General features: G+C 46.9%; 2 protein-coding genes across 2 annotated transcripts in view; both read left to right on the plus strand.

The window, feature by feature from the left end:
- The first annotated feature begins 566 nt into the window (after positions 1–566).
- LOC144099350 (small ribosomal subunit protein uS12) overlaps positions 567–18,158 on the plus strand; it is a 247,506-nt gene continuing 229,914 nt past the window's right edge. The window contains exon 1 of the mRNA XM_077632577.1: positions 567–571. The gene's annotated coding sequence lies outside the window, so the exon portion shown is untranslated. The remainder of the gene's footprint in view (positions 572–18,158) is intronic.
- The window catches only part of LOC144097253 (uncharacterized), a 33,730-nt gene continuing 29,061 nt past the window's right edge, over positions 13,490–18,158 (plus strand). Inside the window, exon 1 of the mRNA XM_077629997.1 lies at positions 13,490–13,654. The gene's annotated coding sequence lies outside the window, so the exon portion shown is untranslated. The remainder of the gene's footprint in view (positions 13,655–18,158) is intronic.

An 18,158-nucleotide genomic window follows, 5' to 3' on the forward strand; every position in this document is an offset into this window, starting at 1 on the left:
GGAATAATTTCGACCACCTGGGGATCTTTAACGTGCACTGACATCGCACAGCACACGGGCGCCTTAGAGTTTTTCCTCCACAAAAACGCAGCCGCCGCGGTCGGGTTCGAACGGGTATGCCACAAATAAACCTCCTTTTTCTCTTACTGGAAGGTGGTAACCAACACTAATGTGGATATATTCATAAGAATCGAATTCCTATTAATTTGTGCATTATTAGGGAGTTCCGAAAATGGAAATGTATTGGCTGCAGGGCCCCAAACGTCGCGAATCGAAATAAAATCGTATTTCGTTGAGACGATGAGAGTTCATGATCTTTGTACGTAGTGACATGCGATCCTTTCTGTCAGACCTACGGCTGTGATAGGTGGTGTAAACAAGCACTGTCACTGATGGCAGGAACGAGCCCGGAATTCCACTTGTTCCGACCAGAGAAATGTCACCCAGGTGGGCTAATTTTAGACGGCACGTATCAGACCACTCGGGTTCTTGTGTGTCGAATTCCCTCGACTGGGTCAACGTGGGAGCATTCACCGACGGACGGTCGATTATGTAGCAGCACATGGGGCTTGCGCAATGCAAACAGATGGCTGAGCCCTAGGAAAGTCCGTTAGCTGACTGCGGCGTAGTACACTTCCGAAAGGAATACACGATGTCGCGGTATGACGGTAATACTGGCGATGACGTGACATTGTAGGAACAGCCGCACGCGAGGTAGCCGAACTAAAACAAACCTACACCTTTGTTCGCGATGCTTAATCTAGGCTACATATATCTGAAAAATAAGAGGGAAAATATGGCCAACAAAGAATTATAAAAAAGTTCTGGGAATGGCTTTTGCGTTAACAGTCAGTAACAGTTATCCGCACGGTTGCCGTATTGTGCGCATTGTCTGAGAAGGGATACATTAAGAACGAAATGCTTTTAGCTTCCGTTGTCGGCGCGCCGAGGGTGAACTTTTCGCCTAGACGCGTAGGAAGACACGGAGGCGAACCTAAACGAAATTTGGCGAAACTTTCAGTTCACCCTCTTGCCTACGTGCTGCGCTGCCTCTGGGGCAGCTCATGCATCGAAAACAGCGTCTTCGTGGTCTCTCGTGGTGCGAAGCATGGAGGTGGCGAAGCCGTCACGCGGCGCGGAGTCGACTAATTTCTGCCCTGCAGCCCGAGAGGCGCACTGGCAGTCCTGGTTGCACTTGATAAACGACGCGACAGTGCCGCGTGAGTTGCCGTCATTACGTAAGGCGTGAACCCTACAGCACAGGCCTCACGGCACCATCCATCAGCACGGCAGCGACAACTCTAATTTGTTGTTCTTCGACGTGGCGGTCGGCTGCGGCACCGCTGACTGAGACACTCAGCGTACCACGCAACACGTGCTGACACCATCCCCTTTCTTCGGCACGTGGCGAGCGCTGGTCCAGCGGGCATAATTATTTTGTTTTTTGAGGAGAGGAAATGGCGTATTAATTGTCTCACACCTCGGTGGACACTCTAACCACGTCGTAAGGGAAGGGATAAATGAGGGAGTGAAAGAAGAACGAGCTGCCGTAGTGTAGTGCTCAGGAATAGTTTCGGCCACCTCGGGACCTTTAACGTGCACTGACATCGCACAGAACACTGAAGCCTTTGCGTTTCGCCTCCATCGAAACGCGCCCGCCGCGATCGGGTTCGAACCCGGGAATTCTGGACCAGTAGCCGATCGCCCTAACCACTGAGCCACCGCGGCGGGGTACCTTTTGTATTTTGCGTCCATCGAAACGCGGCCGCCGCGGTCAGGTTCAAACCCGGGAACTCTGGCTCAGTAGCCACCGCGGTGGGCCGTCGAGGAGACAGTCTGCAAATTTCTCGGCTTCATAATGTTAGTCTTCCTCGCCTGCTGATATTTATCATTCCTCTATTTCATGCACTGCGCTTCCGATAATGGCTGTCAAAATAATTCTTTATATTGTGAGTGCAATTTTTCAATGGACGAAGTTCTCAAAACCTGTGCTGAGTGGGGCACTGACCAGGTTTGGACGTTTCAAATCAACAAGGGCAGTGTGTTGATCGGGCCGTTATGATCATCTCTTCAAAAGTATAAGAGCCAAGCGTACCTTATAAGGCGGTCAAAAAGTCAAATCAGAGCCCATTCGCTCTCTCATTCGACACAGCCAAACTTCTCCTCTACTCTGGCACCCAAGACGCCGCTGTGAAGCCGCAGAGGACCGCATTTCATTGGTCTCTCATTGCGGTTCACGGGTGGATGACGGACGACGCCTCGTCATCTGCAGCTGTTATATTTCTCGCTCCGCTATTCGTCTCAACACAAAAAAATTGGCCGACGATTACGCTTCTCGGTAGTGCGATTTCTGAGCGCAGCTGCTGGGGTATTTGAACCCCAGGCGACCGCAGCCGGAACACGCAGTTCCGAATGGAGACGGGCATGGATTTAGGCTTCGGCAGCGCCGCCATCGAGCATATAGCTGAACCTCTCGGTGGGGAATCCACCCTATAAACATTCGTAAGGGACGTCAAAGCTTTAGGCACGTGACGACAACCCAGAAAAGGGTGTCAATTCAGGCTAATATTATTCGTCAGAAATGACATTAAATTCGTCCCATGACAGGGGTCGAGTGCAGCCGCTTGTAATTCAACGGGTTCTGTAGCGTAATTCAGTGCCCTATTCGCCGTCACTCCTATTCTCGAGATTCCTTAACTTTCGAGAGATTGATAATCGATCGCGCCCGTAGCTGCTCACGTAGCTGCTCACGTAAGAGAAGGGCGGCGGAATCAATTGCCTGAAAAAGTTTTGGCGGCTGCGCTACCCACAGATAATACCTGTCAACCGCCGGTGTATAGCAAACTTTTTACCAGATACTGATCAGAGACGCTTTAACCCAGCAGTAATGACAAGCGCCCTCCGAGGCGTTGTAAGGACAATTAAGAAGCAAAGTGCAAACTGCATTTCATGCAGGTATATCATCATCATCCTCATCAGTCTGACTACGCCCACTGCAGGGCAAAACCCTCTCCAATATCTCTCCAATTAACTCTGTCCTATGCCAGCTGCGGCCACCGTATCCCCGCGAACTTCTTAATCTCACCCGCCCACCTATCTGCCGTCCCCTCTTGCCCTTGCCTCCTCTTGGAATCCACTCCGTTACCCTTAAGGACCAGCGGTTATCTCGCCTTCACATTACATGCCTTGCCCGAGCCCAATTTTTCCTCTTGACTTCGACTAGGATGTCATTAACCCGCGTTTGTTCCCTCACCCACTCTTACCGCTTCCGGTCTCTTAACGTTACACCTGCGATTTTTCTTTCCATAGCTCGCTGCGTTGTCCTTAACCCCCTTTTCGTTAGCCTCCACGTTTCTGCCCCATAAGTGAATACCGGTCAGATACAGCTGTTGTATACGTTTCTCTTGAGGGATATTGGCAAACTGCCATTCATGATATGAGAAAACCTGCCATATGCGCTCCATCCCATTCTTATTCTTCTAGTTATTTCCCTCTCATGATCCGGATCGGTGGTGACTACATGCCCTAAGTAGACGTATTCTCTTGCCACTTCCAGCAGCTCGTTACCAATTTTGAACTTCTGTTCTCTTGCGAGACAGTCGAAAATTACTTTTGTTTTCTGCACGTTAATTTTTAGACTCACCGTTCTGCTCTGCCTGTATAAATCATTGATCATGCTTTGCAGCTCATCTTATGAGGGACTTAGCAAGGCGATGTCATCAGCGAATCGCAAATTGCTTAGGTATTCTCCATTAACTCTTATCCCCAACTGTTCCCAATCCAGGCCTTGAAATATCTCCTACATGTCCTTCTTTATTGGAATTTTATTGCTGACTTTATTTAGGACTATGGTCGCTGTGTGGTCGCTATAGATATCTTCCCGTGTTTTCACATAAAACTCTTCTACGCCATTATTCCGCAATGCCTGCATGGCTGCTGAGGTTTCCGCTGAGTAAATGCTTTCTCGTAATTAGTGAAAGCTGTGTACAGTTCTGGCTATATTCTACGCATTTCTCTATCACCTAATTGATAGTGTGAATATCGTCTATTGTCGAGTATCCTTTATGATAGCCTCCCTGATCATTTGGTTGATTGGAGTCTAAGGTTGTCCTGGCTCTGTTAGTGATCACCTTAGTAATACCTTGGTAATACTTTAGTAATACCTTGCAGGCAACGGAGTAAGCTTATCGGCCTGTAATTTTTGAAGTTCTTGACGTATCCTATCTCATGAATTAAAATAATGTCGTTTTTTCAAGCTTATGGTACGCTCGAGGTACAGAGTGGCTAGTTGTTCTAGCACAATCTCCCCTCCGTCCTTCAACAGATCTGCCTTTACCTGATCCTGAACAGCTGCTTCCTCCATTTGCATTGCTCCTAAGGCTTTCTTTACTTACTCTTTTATTTCAGGCTAGATGTCCCGTTGCTGTGTGCTACTGCCCATGAATTCAACGCCTTCGCCAAAACCTATGGATTCAAGCACTTACATCCAGCTTCATGTATGCGTAATGAAATAAAGCAGCTAATCATGCAGCCGAATAAAAATTAGAGGAAACACTTAATCTCCGCCGTATGTGTATGACGCGATAGCGTAGTGGGTTAATTCCCATATATGCAGAAGGTCATTCTCTACTTTGCATTCATAGATCCCAGGGAGTCCTCATACCCCTCATGGCGCAGTGGGGCAGCGGTTAAGCGACGCGCCACTGCTCTGCGATGACAGGTGCTCCCAGCAGTGGGCTTTGTGCGGCTCAAGCTTATCTCTTCCCGAGCCTCCAATCATTAATTAAACTGCCACCTGCAACGGTCGGCAGTTTGTTCACTATCCAGTGGGAAGGTTGTAATGACGTCGTTAGATCAAGTGGCCTAGGGGCCCACCTGCCTCCTATTTTGCTCTCTGGGGTCCACCTGCCATAGCCATGCCCGTGAATTTTCGCTCATAACGCCGACAGTGCCGACAGCGGATTTTCTGGAGAACGGAGCCTTTAACACTGTCTACTTAATGAACCGATTGCTAGAGAACTCGTGGGATGCGGAGGTAGACCAGACATACAGGCATACACGAATATGCCAGATCTCTTGGGGAAAGGCCAGCGTAACTGCTCAAGAAAAAACACTTCCGCTCAAGTTTACTATTCAATCGAGGCCAGTAGGTGCTTTCAGTTCGAAGAAGCCTACAAGGCCTTACCCAGAGGCGTGAGGCATTCACAGTTAAGCAGCGTTGTATAACTACGACAGCACTGGCGTGGATAGGCCGCTGCAGTAGTTACTGTTGTAGACAGTGCAGGTCAAAGATAATCGGGCCAGAGCTGCCTTTTTAGACCCGACTTCTCAATCGTGGTCCAAAGTTGTACAGACAGACTCGAGAATAGAGGTTGAAAAGAACCGCGAAGCATTGGTCCTGCGAAACACAGAGCCAGAGAAGCGGTACGACGGCTCCTATGAAATCGGTGATGTTCCGCGAACCCGTGTTTACGATGGACCAGACAAAAGCAAGCCACCTGCTCGGGAACACGTCTCGTGCTCAGTCGCAGAACTGCCGGTTCATGTACTGCTTCGGCCTCTGCACTGGAAAGTGCAACGCATGGTGCTTATGCCACTCGTTACAGGCGCTAAGTAACGGTGAAGGAACCTCAAGGGCCTAGTTAACTGACAGCCATTATTTTTAGCAAAACAGCTATTTTTAGTTTCTCTCATGGCACTCATTACGGTACTCATGGTACTCATCTGAAGTCTACTGAGCTGTGTGCACTTCACATGTATTTGTACTTGGGCACTGTCTAGTTAATAAACCGATTGCTAGAGAACTCGTGGGATGCGGAGGTAGACCAGGCATACAGGCATACACGAATATGCCAGATCTCTTGGGGAAAGGCCAGCGTAACTGCTCAAGAAAAAACACTTCCGCTCAAGTCCAGTAGGTTACCTTCATGCATTCTTCTTGCAGTGAACTTCGTCAGCCCATTCGTCGGACTATGCACTCCATCATTCCATAGGTTACATCAATACTCGCCACTGCATCCTTAGTACCCATTTCATGGCTGCATTTTATCTTCGTTTTTTTTCCACCTCTTCCACGCTGCTCTCCTTCAGTCTTTATCTCCCAAATTCCCCTCCCTACGCAGAGTAGCATGCCAGCGATATTGAATCGCCGGCTAAATTCTCTGTTTCTTCATTGAAGAGTCTCTCTCTCTCTCTCTCTCTCTCTCTCTCTCTCTCTCTACTTGGGCACATCGTACTGTACAAACGGTCCCCCTAATATGAATGGGAAAAACCAATTGGCGTAAAAAGAATTTTTTTAAAATTTCTCTACTGACATTGAAAATGACTTTTGGACATTGTATAAAAAGTGGAAAACTTCTTACAAAGCACGAAAAAGTGCACTTGTCATGTATAGTTATGGAATTATCATGAACAGAATGCTCAAACCTTGTTCCCTTCTAAATTGGGTTCTCCGGTACATTGTTGCACTTTTCATTCTTTTGTGTTATCTTTAAAAATGGGGGATATTTTATTCTGACATGCGCAGACGGTTCTGCGCAAACCCGACCATTGCAGCATATGTGATCTTACCCGGCCGCTACCCTGTATAGAAAGAAGCAATAAATACGTGGGCTGTTTCTCCTTTAGCAACTCAAAAGTTTCGCGCCTCTGGTCACCCGTCAGTCGCGCGATGCACTAAGCACGACTGGTCGCCCTACCTCTGGGTGTTTGCTCTAGCCGCGGAGGGTCGCAGTAGGGTGAGACTATCTTCAGGGAATCATTAAGGGTTTTTCTTTGTGTGTTCCTCAGGCATGAGCGTGACCTAAGAGCCATTTTCGATGTGCTTCACATTGCGTGCGTAGGTTCTAACAAGCACTCATTTTGTTTGGCCTGTCAAAATGCAAAGAAATTCACCCACACTGTCAGCCTTGCTGTAATCACGCTGACAACATGCTAAGCAATTGGAAGTGCGGCTCTGGTGTGCGTCGTGGATGACATTGTGGCGAACACCTGCTCGGCGTGAGACCCTGCCGTAGTGATTATAGCAGAGGCTGTCGCACTGCCTCGTGAATACACAGCGGCAGGCAACCACGATGTGAATCAGATCACCTTCAAATATACGGAAGGGACCATTTTCTTATTGTACAAAAGCTATGCGTCCCCATTCAACCTCTGGTTGAAGATTTTCGACGTGGCTGCTGGTTTCGAATGTTGCTGGCGTCACACGCCGAAAAGAAGGCGTTTGCCTCTCACCGGCATCTCTGAGGTCAATGGCAAGACAAGGCTGAAGTCACCTGTATGAATATGAACTTAAAAGTCCCCATGGAATTTCCAGGCGTTCGCTCATACTATATGCTGCGTTTGAGTCGGTATGCCATGGTCACTTGATTGTGACAATACTTCTTCCCTTTCCTACATCCCTGGTGAAGGAACGAGCCGTATCAGTTTATTAATGGTGCGGAGTTTATCAGATGATGTAGAAGTCTCTAAACACGCTTGCCGATATGAATCAACGACGTACGCAGGCTTCTGGTATGACCTTTTATTCGATTGATAGATGACTCTGTTTCATCATCGTGCCAAGCCTCAAGGTTGTTCATCCGAACCGCGACAGGCAGCTCCTGTCCGAGATGTAGTACTTTGGCAGGTGACCGCATTCCAAGTCGTAGATGAAATGGCAGTGCTTGAGATCCTTGTCGAAGGCCTCGGCTGGAATGTACTGCATGCAGATGGTGGCTGCAAATGCACATGAATGTATATGTAATACATACACACACTATGAATAACGCCGCTTTGGTCGGGCTTCGGAATAATTTAGACCAGCTGGGGTTCTCTAACCTGTCCTGACATTGCCCACAAAACCGGCACAACACTGTGGTGGCATCTCGCCTCCATCGAAATGCTACCGCAGCGGCTGGGATCGATCCCGAGACTTTGGCATCAGCAGCCGAACGCCAAAGCCAGTGAGCCACCACAGAAGGCGTACATAAAAAAATATCTGCAGAAGAGCGGAATACCCGCCGCGGTGGCTCAGTGGTTAGGGCGCTCGGCTACTGATCCGGAGTACTCGGGTTCGAACCCGATCGCGGCGGCAGCGTTTCGATGGAGGCGAGACGCAAAAGCACCCATGTGCTGTGCGATGTCAGTGCACGATGAAGATCCCCAGGTGGTCGAAATTATTCCGGAGCCCTTCACTCTGGAATAAACTCCTTCTTCATTTCTTCTTTCACTCCCTCCCTTATCCCTTCCCTTGCGGCGCGGTTCAGGTGTCCGACGATATGTGAACAGATACTGCGCCATTTCGTTCCCCCCCCCCCCCCCCAAATCCAATTACCAAACCAGGCAAGAGCGAAACAACAGTAGTTCACTGCGTTCTGCTAAAAGATTTAATGTGGTTAGTATTCCTACTAAAGCTAATTAATTTGCCTTGGCACTATTTTTGTAGATGTTTAGGGCTTTTGATACAATTTGATACAGATGGATATATTAATGCGTGTACTTTAGTTAACGGGAACAGAAAACTGGGCAAGTTGGAATGGATTCATCTTAAAGCAGCGCGAAACACAGGACACAGGGAACATAGGACAGGACGCTTGTGTCGTCTCGTGTTTCTTTCACTACGTCCTGTGTTTCGCGCTGCTTAAAGGTGTACTTTAGCCCGATGAAAATTTTCAAGCTACTCATGTTTCCTCGCTTGCAAAAAAGATCAGCGTGCTGCAGAAAGTCGTGTTTTTGATCACGCCTCAGTGCAGCGACTGGGTGCGACCGAGACTCAGAAGGGCGGTTTGATAGCGAAGGGTGGCACGTAGCTTGATGTCAGAAACGAACATTGCGAATGATGTCAGGGCGAACACGAAATTTAGATTAACTTATTTACAAAAGTAAACTAATTACGCATTTTCAGTTGTAAATCCACTCGTGTTGTGTGTAGTATGTACAGCGATAAATCATGATGTATTATATCGCAGTAAACTAAGATGAGGAAATATTAGACAAGTCTTTGATCGGTTGGAAGTACAAGCCCTTGAATGCCTGAAATTAGCGATCATTCTGCTTTCGAGACTAATGTTGCCAAGTCTTTATCCAACGCACTTCCATCTGAAATTAATTTCAGTTTCATCGTAGTCTCGTCATATTAGGTGGCCGAAAGCTGACATGGGTTGGAAATGTAGCCAATAACAGCTACAGGGTTGGTAAAAAGTTCCTAAGCGACAGGGTCGTGTTTTCAGCACTATAGTCGGGCAGATAGGGCTTCTATGAAGATTCCAATGTCCTGAGGCTTAAGAATGACTATTATTTTAGGGTTTTCAATATCCCCAACTTGCTACCATCACATAACGGGGCAAGAAAGGAAATGAACCCCCTCCTCATCGGAATGCGATCTAACTTTGTTCGGTGCCAAGAACTGAGCGTAACTTATGTAAACTCAAGTCTATGCCTTACTACCTTGAGTCACGGTTAAAAAAGAGAGTGAATAAAGGCATTTAGCATAGCACGAGCCACAACTGCGCTTGAAGATATGGCCTTGAGGCAGCAGATGCGGCCCCAGCTGTCCAGCACCTGGGGTCATGTGGCGCCCTCTGTGCCGTCTGCGCATGCGCAGGAACAGCGCTCGGTACAGGGTGAACTGTACCGGTAGAAGTGCGCACTATGCTAAATATCTCGCCTTTCATCGTCGAGCGCGGTGCACCTCCGTAGCTGAAAGGAAAAGCTCGGTCCTCACAGTGCATTGCGTTCAGAGTTGTATGAGGTTATTGTGTAGTGCTTCGCGTGCTTGACAGACACGAATGCCATTCAACTCGCGCAATTTTATTTAGTGCAGACAAACGGAGATATATTTATGGTAACTGAGTGTATGTTGTCACCGACAAATGTAGCACTAAGCAACACAGCCGTTTTACGTTGGCATTTTCACACAGAACAGCAGCGCTCATCCAGAAGGACGACACTCGGTCAAGCGCCAATCCGGCCTCATGGTGGCGCTGGCAGAGTGTCAGCAGTGTGGCACTATGAACGGAGGGTGAAAGAGCCGAAGACAACAGAGAGAGGCAGGCAGATGAGATTAGGAAATTCGCTGGGATGGAATGGGTGGGTGTGGCTGGCGCAGTGCTAGGCCATTTGTAGGCAAATAGGAAAAGCCGTTTGTTTGCCACACATTTTGCAGGGCACCGACCGATGATGATAATCATTTAATGGGATTACGTAAATATTGTCCCCTGAGAGATAGTTGGCTTCCGAAGCAAGGCACTCACTGTTTTTGGCTGTGACGTGCTTGATCACCTGGCAGGTTCCGCACTCCGAGTAGAGAACGTCAAACGGCACTGTCCTGGAACCTGCGCACCGTAATCGTACAAGCGCGCGTACTGTCTGAAGTCTGATCTTTCTTTATGACCACCAAGTTCTCCTTCCTGTGTATGAAATTAGGAATTGTCTTATGTACTTTCCGCAGCTCACAAGCGCTCTTTCTATCTTCATTGTCCAAATATTCACGCGAAGACATTGGCTAACCGTCCAATGCGTCATACGTTTCGAGATTTCTTTTCAGTATCGAATTGAATAATGAATTGATTTAAACCGCTTGACGCAAGTAAAAACACCTGGCAACTGCTTGTACACACTAATATTTTTTTTTCATTTTGAGGCCATTTTTTTATCTTTGTTACCATAGTGCTAACATTATGCATCTCGGATACATTTTAAGTCCTCCGATAAAGATCTACTCTATTTTTTTTTATCTACAGGAATGATGAAACCGTTCCTTTTTTTTGGGTGCCGATCGGCCTGATAGAAATCAATTTATTTACTTGTTTGTTAAAATACTTCAATCTTTCCAACTGTCAAGAATCAGCGCTTGGCTCTTTATTAGACTAATGAAATCTAGACGCATTACCAGAGCGCAGCGTGAATAGGAAAGAGAATTGCGACACTGATGGCGCCAATACCATTTCAGTATTATGCACGCAGAAACTTTATCTGCGATATGTTTAACTGCTGTGCTGCGTTTATCCTCTCTTTATATGCTCTTACAAATTAAGAGAACTATTTGGGCAGTTCAATTCTTATGCCTACGCCTCATACAGAGGATTTTTCTTCCTCAAAGAATGCTGCAAACCCTTTCCATGCGCGGTGTTATGATTTCCGATCTCTGTTCCCGTCCTTCCTGCCCCCTTTTGGCGATGTTCCCAGTCCCAGCACACAGATTATGAAGGGTTCGCTTCCTTTAAACAGATGATTAATTGTCCACTACATTGCGTCTTCGACAGGAGATGTCGTTATTCGCACACAGAACCTAGACAGTTGCTGGCATGGTGCGTTGATCTTCCTCCGGCTGGAGGATCGCAGTTCAGTGATCTTTGAGCGGGATTTAGTATATTATCGCGTTTATTTGCTGGGTATCTTTGTTTAGTAATTTTTATGAGTTCTTCTCTTCCTTGCGTCCTAGGCTTCCGGCTTTTGGTGCATGCATATTCATACCAAACAATTCTGTAGAAGAGCATGTTTAATCTGGAAAGAGTTTATCAGAGGATTTTTTTTCACATACTGTAATATTTCAATATAACATTCGATATATACGCAGATCTCCCGCCGGCAGGATTGAATTTTTTGGCTGTTAACGTTTTTGCTATTGTCAAAAGCGTTGCCTATCGGTTTTCGATGACAGTCTTAACTGCTCGATGCGTGCCATGGAAACATTGCAAAAAAAATATGTTGCTATATATCGGAAGAATGCACCATTCCCTTCAATATTTCTATACCAGTACCTTACAGTTTCTCAATATTTAAATTTTTTATTCAATAACGTTGGACCTGAGTGCTTGCGATGCACGCCTGGGGAAGCGAGCGCCTAATTTTGTATATGTGTGGCGATCCGCGATTCGCTTCTCGGAGCACTCGAGTAGGGGTCACTTCGGCTGTTCAGACTTTCACCCCGAGATCAGATAAATAAAAACGCCCCTAGGTCAAATCAAGGTTCAGTAGATCTTTTCTGTTGAAATATCCACACAGGCACCTACCTTCATCTTCCAGCTTCAGCTCGAGGATGTTCTTTACGCCTCCTGGGACGGTAGACTTAAGACGAAATGAAGCATACCTGAAAAGTGCCATTCGTATTCACAAATCGTCAAAATGAGAACACCCTGTGGCTTGAACACTTATTATTTTGTTGGCTTCAATGTGAAACGCGCCATCCTACAAGCTTATTTTTGCTTGTTTCAGGTGAGGAGCCCCAAAATGGCATTCGCGCTAAATGAAGCTGGAATTACTACAAGGCACTGCATTTTAGGACACTAGAAGTTGTAGACGAGAACGCAAGAAGGAATTTAAAAATTGTCTGGGCTGAATTATGTTCGTATAACCACACAGCCATGGTATCAGAAAATGTCCCGTCCTAACTGCGCAAGATTCTTGAGCAAGGTTTCGAGGGCAGAATTATGTTAGGGAGTGTGCAGCTAATGCCTCGCGAAAGCGCACTGAAGCTGAGTTGATTGGCGCTTAGAAGCAATCTGACGCTTGGGCGAATGGTATTTTTTATATGAAGCGAGTGGCTACACAGGCGTTCAGTTGATTCCGCTCGTTTCATTGTGCAACCTGTCCCACGTATATGCAAAGAAACAGGGAAGTCGCCGCTGGCATAGGCTATTGATGTCTATCGCCAGGCGAAAGCGCCTCCCAACATTAGAGTGTAAAGTCTTCTTCAATCAAGGTGGCGCTATTTGAGTGCATTGCGAGTGCCGTATCCCCGAAATGTCTTACCGACTAGTGCTGCGTAGTGATGTCACGAGACGACGTCTAGACTATACTCGACAACAGCTTTTGGCAACGAAGAGAAAGTCACAAGGACGGAGCGTCCGCAACTGTGTCATTCCATCAAATAGCTCGGTAGGACGATAGTGCGCCTCGCCGCTTAGCCCGTTGCTCTCTCTGCGCTGACTTTACTCCGCCACTGGAGCAGATGATCTTTGGAAGCTGCTTGTAGCAGGACATGCCCAGCAAATTTCCTGTACTCATGAAAGCTTCCTCCTTGGCTTTATAACGTTGAAATCTGACACTTGCGTTAGAATTATCTCTTAAATAACGAATTTTGAAAACTTCGTATGTTTAATAGCTGCTAGCGGTTACCATATTCTTTCACTGTGTGTGGATTGTTTCAGCTCCGTAGCTTTAACTTCATTGCCAGAAAAAGTTTTCGAGGAGTATAGCGCCGGAGAGATCACAAAGAGCATTTTTGGATAGGTACATAAGTGCATATTAAGGACCACGCAGCAGGTAATCCACAAGTAATAGTGCAAGTTCTTGGGCATATTCACTACCTTTTATAATCTTTTTGTTGAAGTATCGCTGTACTGCTGCCAAGTGAGAAATTGTGATTTTTCGCCTACTCTGCACGCTCCTTTCCGGCTTGGCGCGCGGTTCTGTAAGCACAGAAAGCTGGGCACGAGACAAAGAGAATGATGTGCCAAAAAAATAAGCAAAATTGAGGCCAGGCACGCACTTCTCTCCGTTGGGCGTGTACCGGAAGCGGATGCGGGCGCTGTCGTTGACGAGTGGCGTCACCTGGAGGCCGTTGATGCAGCGTGCTTCCTTACCGAACTGGCTTCCCTCGACGCTGCGGTAGAGCACGTACCAGGGGCTGCCCTCCCAGCCGCACTGCGAGCCGAGGTGCGAAGAAGGCGAGGTATAGTAACATATAGAGCATGCTGTAATATTCTTTCGTAGATATTCACGCGCAAAAATAGAGATCAAGGTGATAAAAACGGAGCGCTACATGGCGTAAGCAACAGTTCAATAACCAACTTAAAAATAATTTTGCAGGCCTCCTAATAGTCCGTGACGTCGAGACCTCTATCCGTAAGGCAAAAGCAACTGGGTAAGCAAAGGTCTCCTTTTGCATACGGCTAAGTTCCATCAAGAGCTGTGGTTTAGCTGTAGTATGACGTCTGGAATGACGCGGAACCAAGCGCACAGCTGCTGCCAACCGTTTTGCCTCCACTCCTCCACGCTGTGACGTAATGCCAGCAGATGCAAGCGCTCTGCAGCTCCGGTTCCTGTTGATAACGTCCGACCGTTGAGCAAATGACGACATCATACCAGATGTCGCGGGCTCTCGGGCAAACTTCAGCGGCTTCGCGGAACTTTGCCCTAGAAGATCCCTTATAAATCGTAAGATATAGATGTCGTTGTAAAAGAGGGAAACGCACATCTCGCTTACTACACCCACACACATAGCGAAATGCCGGAGTGAGAGTGGTCATAAAACGTGTGATACGTTAACAAACGGATCAGTCGTATTAAGAGCGAAAAAAAGGTCTTCAAATTATGATAGGCATGGCGCTAGTAATTGTTATTGCTCTTACTGATAAAAAATTGTAACGATACAAGGATACTGGCTTCCAGTTTTACTTGGGTTTAAACTTAGCCCGGGGTGTATCGCAGCTTACAGAAGAAAACCCTTACGCTGCTGACTGTATGCGCGGCCAATTGCTGTGTGTGCCTTACAGGAGCACCTGCGCAAATTCGCGTGGCAGCTGCTATCGGAGGCACAACTGTGAGAATGTCAAGAAGCATTGCGGCCAGTGCACGCGCCAAGTTTCATAGCGTACGAGAGTTTTCTACCTGCCATATATAACGCGACGCCTTTGAAGCTGTTCACCTCGTGTATCTGCCACCGCCATTCTGTTAACGTTAACGTTAACGTTAACCAGTTAACGTTGAAGCGCTCAAATATCACGACTGGAGTCTGAAATTTAAAATGGTATTGTTCACTGAAATATTTTGTCCTTCCTGCTTCGGCTTTGTGGCGTGGAAATTGTCACTTCTGCCGGCGTGCTCTCGCCATCGTGGCCACCGGTAATAGATTTCATCATCGGGGTACATGAAAATATGTGCGTGCAGGTATCGGGAAATTCTTCTCAAAGGTATTTTACGGCGTTTGTCACGCAGTCGTTGCATGATCGAAAACTTGAGACTCCGGCAACCTAGGTGATCAACCTTGATCACGTGATATTGTGGCGTCCTCACAACCTGCCCATCGGATCGCGAGCAAGCTGACCACCGCGACCGGTGACAGTTAAGTAAGTGATTGACCTCGAGAGATTGCTCGGGAATAGCAACATGGGTCTCACAAGCCCCACGGGTGGCAGCACCTGCCATCACAGAGCAGTGGCGCATCGCTTAATCGCTGCACCACTGTTCCAGGAGTGGTACGCGAACTCTCAGCGTTCTGTTAATGTAAAGTGCGGAATGACATTTTCTGCACGTATGGGCATTAACCCATTAGCCGTATAAAGTCACCCCTTTAAGGTCGAGGGTGAGTGTCCCCTGCAGTTTCTTTTTTTTTTCAGAGCTTTTTTTACGCTGCTTGTAAAAGTAAAAAAAATGTGACTGCTGTGCCACGTCTGCGGTCACTTGAGGTCATCTTCAAACGTCGTAAAGTCAAGCGGAGAAAATACCTAGTGCACCTCTTCTGCCAAATCAGTTTCGTTCGAACTTCAAGCTTCCTGCAGCGGCATAGATAAGAAGAGGGGAGGAGGTATATGCCAAAATGTCTGCGCAGGTATTGACACTAATTCATTTCAGACAAACAGTTTCCATAGAATATGCGCACTTAGCTGATAGGTTCCGATACAGTGCTTCATGTAAAGCAGGCAACTGGCGTCGCTCTAAGAGGCGAATTTCTCGCTAGACTTCATTATTATGGCAGGTGGCTGATCCAAATTGCGTTTAGCAGTTTATTGCCTAACTTCGGTTTGCAGGAAAAGAAAGTTTTAGGGGACGCCACCGTCAGCTCGCACATAACATGAAGACACCTGAGAGAAATCGGAACCTGATCCGCGCTCTACATCAACGATGTGAAGGAAACTTGCAGGGTACAATAAGGGAACTATATGAACATGTGCAACCACTGATTATCAGGAACATCTTTTGCTGTCAACTACGCAGCAATTTAGATGATCTTGAGCGGCAAACATAGCACGATGCACAAGACTTGGAAGGTCCAGTGTAACTTAGTAATGCTGAGAATAATTATGCGCTCATTTTGTGAACGTTTCATTTTTTTTGGAATACTGGAAATAAATCTGCCGCAAGAAGTCTCACATTTTACGGGCCCAAAAGTAGTTTTTCAGTTATCTCGGAATCTTGAAATAAAATAGGACATTTTCATTAAGCATGCACAACGATTTATGGATTCCTTGAAGACATTATGATGACTTGGGTAATCAATAGCTAGACATTCGATGAGGGAGGTAGCTAGTGCAGTGTCATAATTAGATCAAAGTTTGACATTGATTTCTGAAGAAACCGCCAGTGTGGCAACTCGTCCACCGTGAGAATGATGTGAATCATGCAGATTTTAGTGCAGATGCCTTCTAGCCTACTTGTGGTTTCTCATAAGGCATCTTTACAATCAATTGGTCATCACAAGATGTACATAAAATCAAAGTAAAATTAACTCACGCCCTTAATACTCGCAATAATAATTTTGCAAATATTAAAGGGGATAGTCCTTTATTACAAAATAACACACGGATAAACAGCGCCTGCGACCACATGCTTGTACGAAATTGTCACAGAATTCTCCAAACACATCAGACTAACATTTAAATGCCGTTTAATGAAATTAGAAACTGTTACCACCCATCTCATTTTTGTGTAAAAATGGTTTACGGGCCCTAGACCTTGCACCGTCAACAAACACTGACGCAAAGGAACGCAGCAGCGTGAGAAGGCAACGAAACAGAAAACAAGATTCTCGACCGTAACGGCCGATTATTTTAAGGTTCTGCCCACAGCTTTAGTAACAAGTCCTCAGACCTCATGGTTTTTATCTCAGCAGCGTATAGTAATGCACACGTAGTACTTTTCCCCGACTTGCCAACGGTTCTTCTAGATTTGCATCCAACCAGAATCCGAAACCGTCCAGTGACGGACCTAATGGAGCACGTGTACACAAGGGCTCCTGTATCTTCCATTGCTGCCCAGCAGTAGTCATGCAGATAAACATTCTGTGTTTGCACGATCCATTTTTTGGGGGGCATTGTGACTACAGTGAGCACCCTGAACACGATATTCCTCACTTAAACACTTACACAAGCGACTGTATTAAAATTACATGATGTGGCGTACATTTAAGGATCGCTGGTTAAAGGGGCAGCTTCTTCAGTCCTGAATGTGTGGCAGGTGAAGCCGATCGAGGAGTCTCAGAAGTCATCACCCAAATGCTGATCTAATTGCTACAGTTCCTCAGAAAAATAAAACAAACATGATAACGTAAATGTAGGGGTGATGTGGCATACTCCAGCTTAATAATTAAGTCAGGCTCTGGCCATTGTTAATGTACTTTAGAAGAAGTGCGTTGAAATTAATGCCGACGTTGACATACGATAAGGACTCTGTCGCAGGCGACTTTTACACTCTAAGCATTTTTATTGTAAATCGCGGGGTCTAACCACTCGAAACGACATATGGCCCATGAAGGACGCTGTAGAAGAGAGCTCCGTACTATTTTAGAGCACCTGACATCGCGCAGGAAACTGACGTTTTTGCACTTCACCTCCACCGAAACAAGGCCGCGGCAGCTGGGACCGAACCCGCCACCTTGAGAACAGCAGTCCAAAGCCAAAGTCGATGAGCCGCTGCGGCGGGTCTTCTCAACCGCACAGTCATGTATGCCCATCCTGGAGTGCCAATACTAACGGGTTTCTGCTTAGAGATTTGAGAAGTCGCATTTTGCGCATCACCTTGGAGGCGTCCTGCTGAGATGCCAGGTGCGGATCTTTCACCCAAGCTTCTACAGCGTACAAAGACGCTGCCACGCAGATCCAACGCAGGACGAGAGAACGGAGGGCCACTGCTGACATGGTGAGTTCACCGGTTTTGCTAAAGGCTTCTCTTACTGTTTAAGTGAAGATAACCGCCTAAGCTGCTGCGAGTTTATGGCAGTGTTGTGGCTATATATGCTCTGTTTGCAACGCGGAAAAGTTTTCCAAACACACGAAAAAAACACTAGATAACAACTAGCAGAAAACCAGAGGTTTTGGACCGTCAGCCGCCAAAAGCAGGCACCAAGTGTTCGGCCTGGTGCGCAACGTGGCACAGGTTGGCAGCCAGGGGCGATGAACCAGGAGGCGGGTCGATGATCCCGGCGCGGCGAAGCGAAACATACAAGTGGCAAGCTGACT

The sequence above is a fragment of the Amblyomma americanum genome, chromosome 7, assembly GCF_052857255.1.
Source record: "Amblyomma americanum isolate KBUSLIRL-KWMA chromosome 7, ASM5285725v1, whole genome shotgun sequence".
Classification (NCBI taxonomy): Eukaryota; Metazoa; Arthropoda; class Arachnida; order Ixodida; family Ixodidae; genus Amblyomma; species Amblyomma americanum.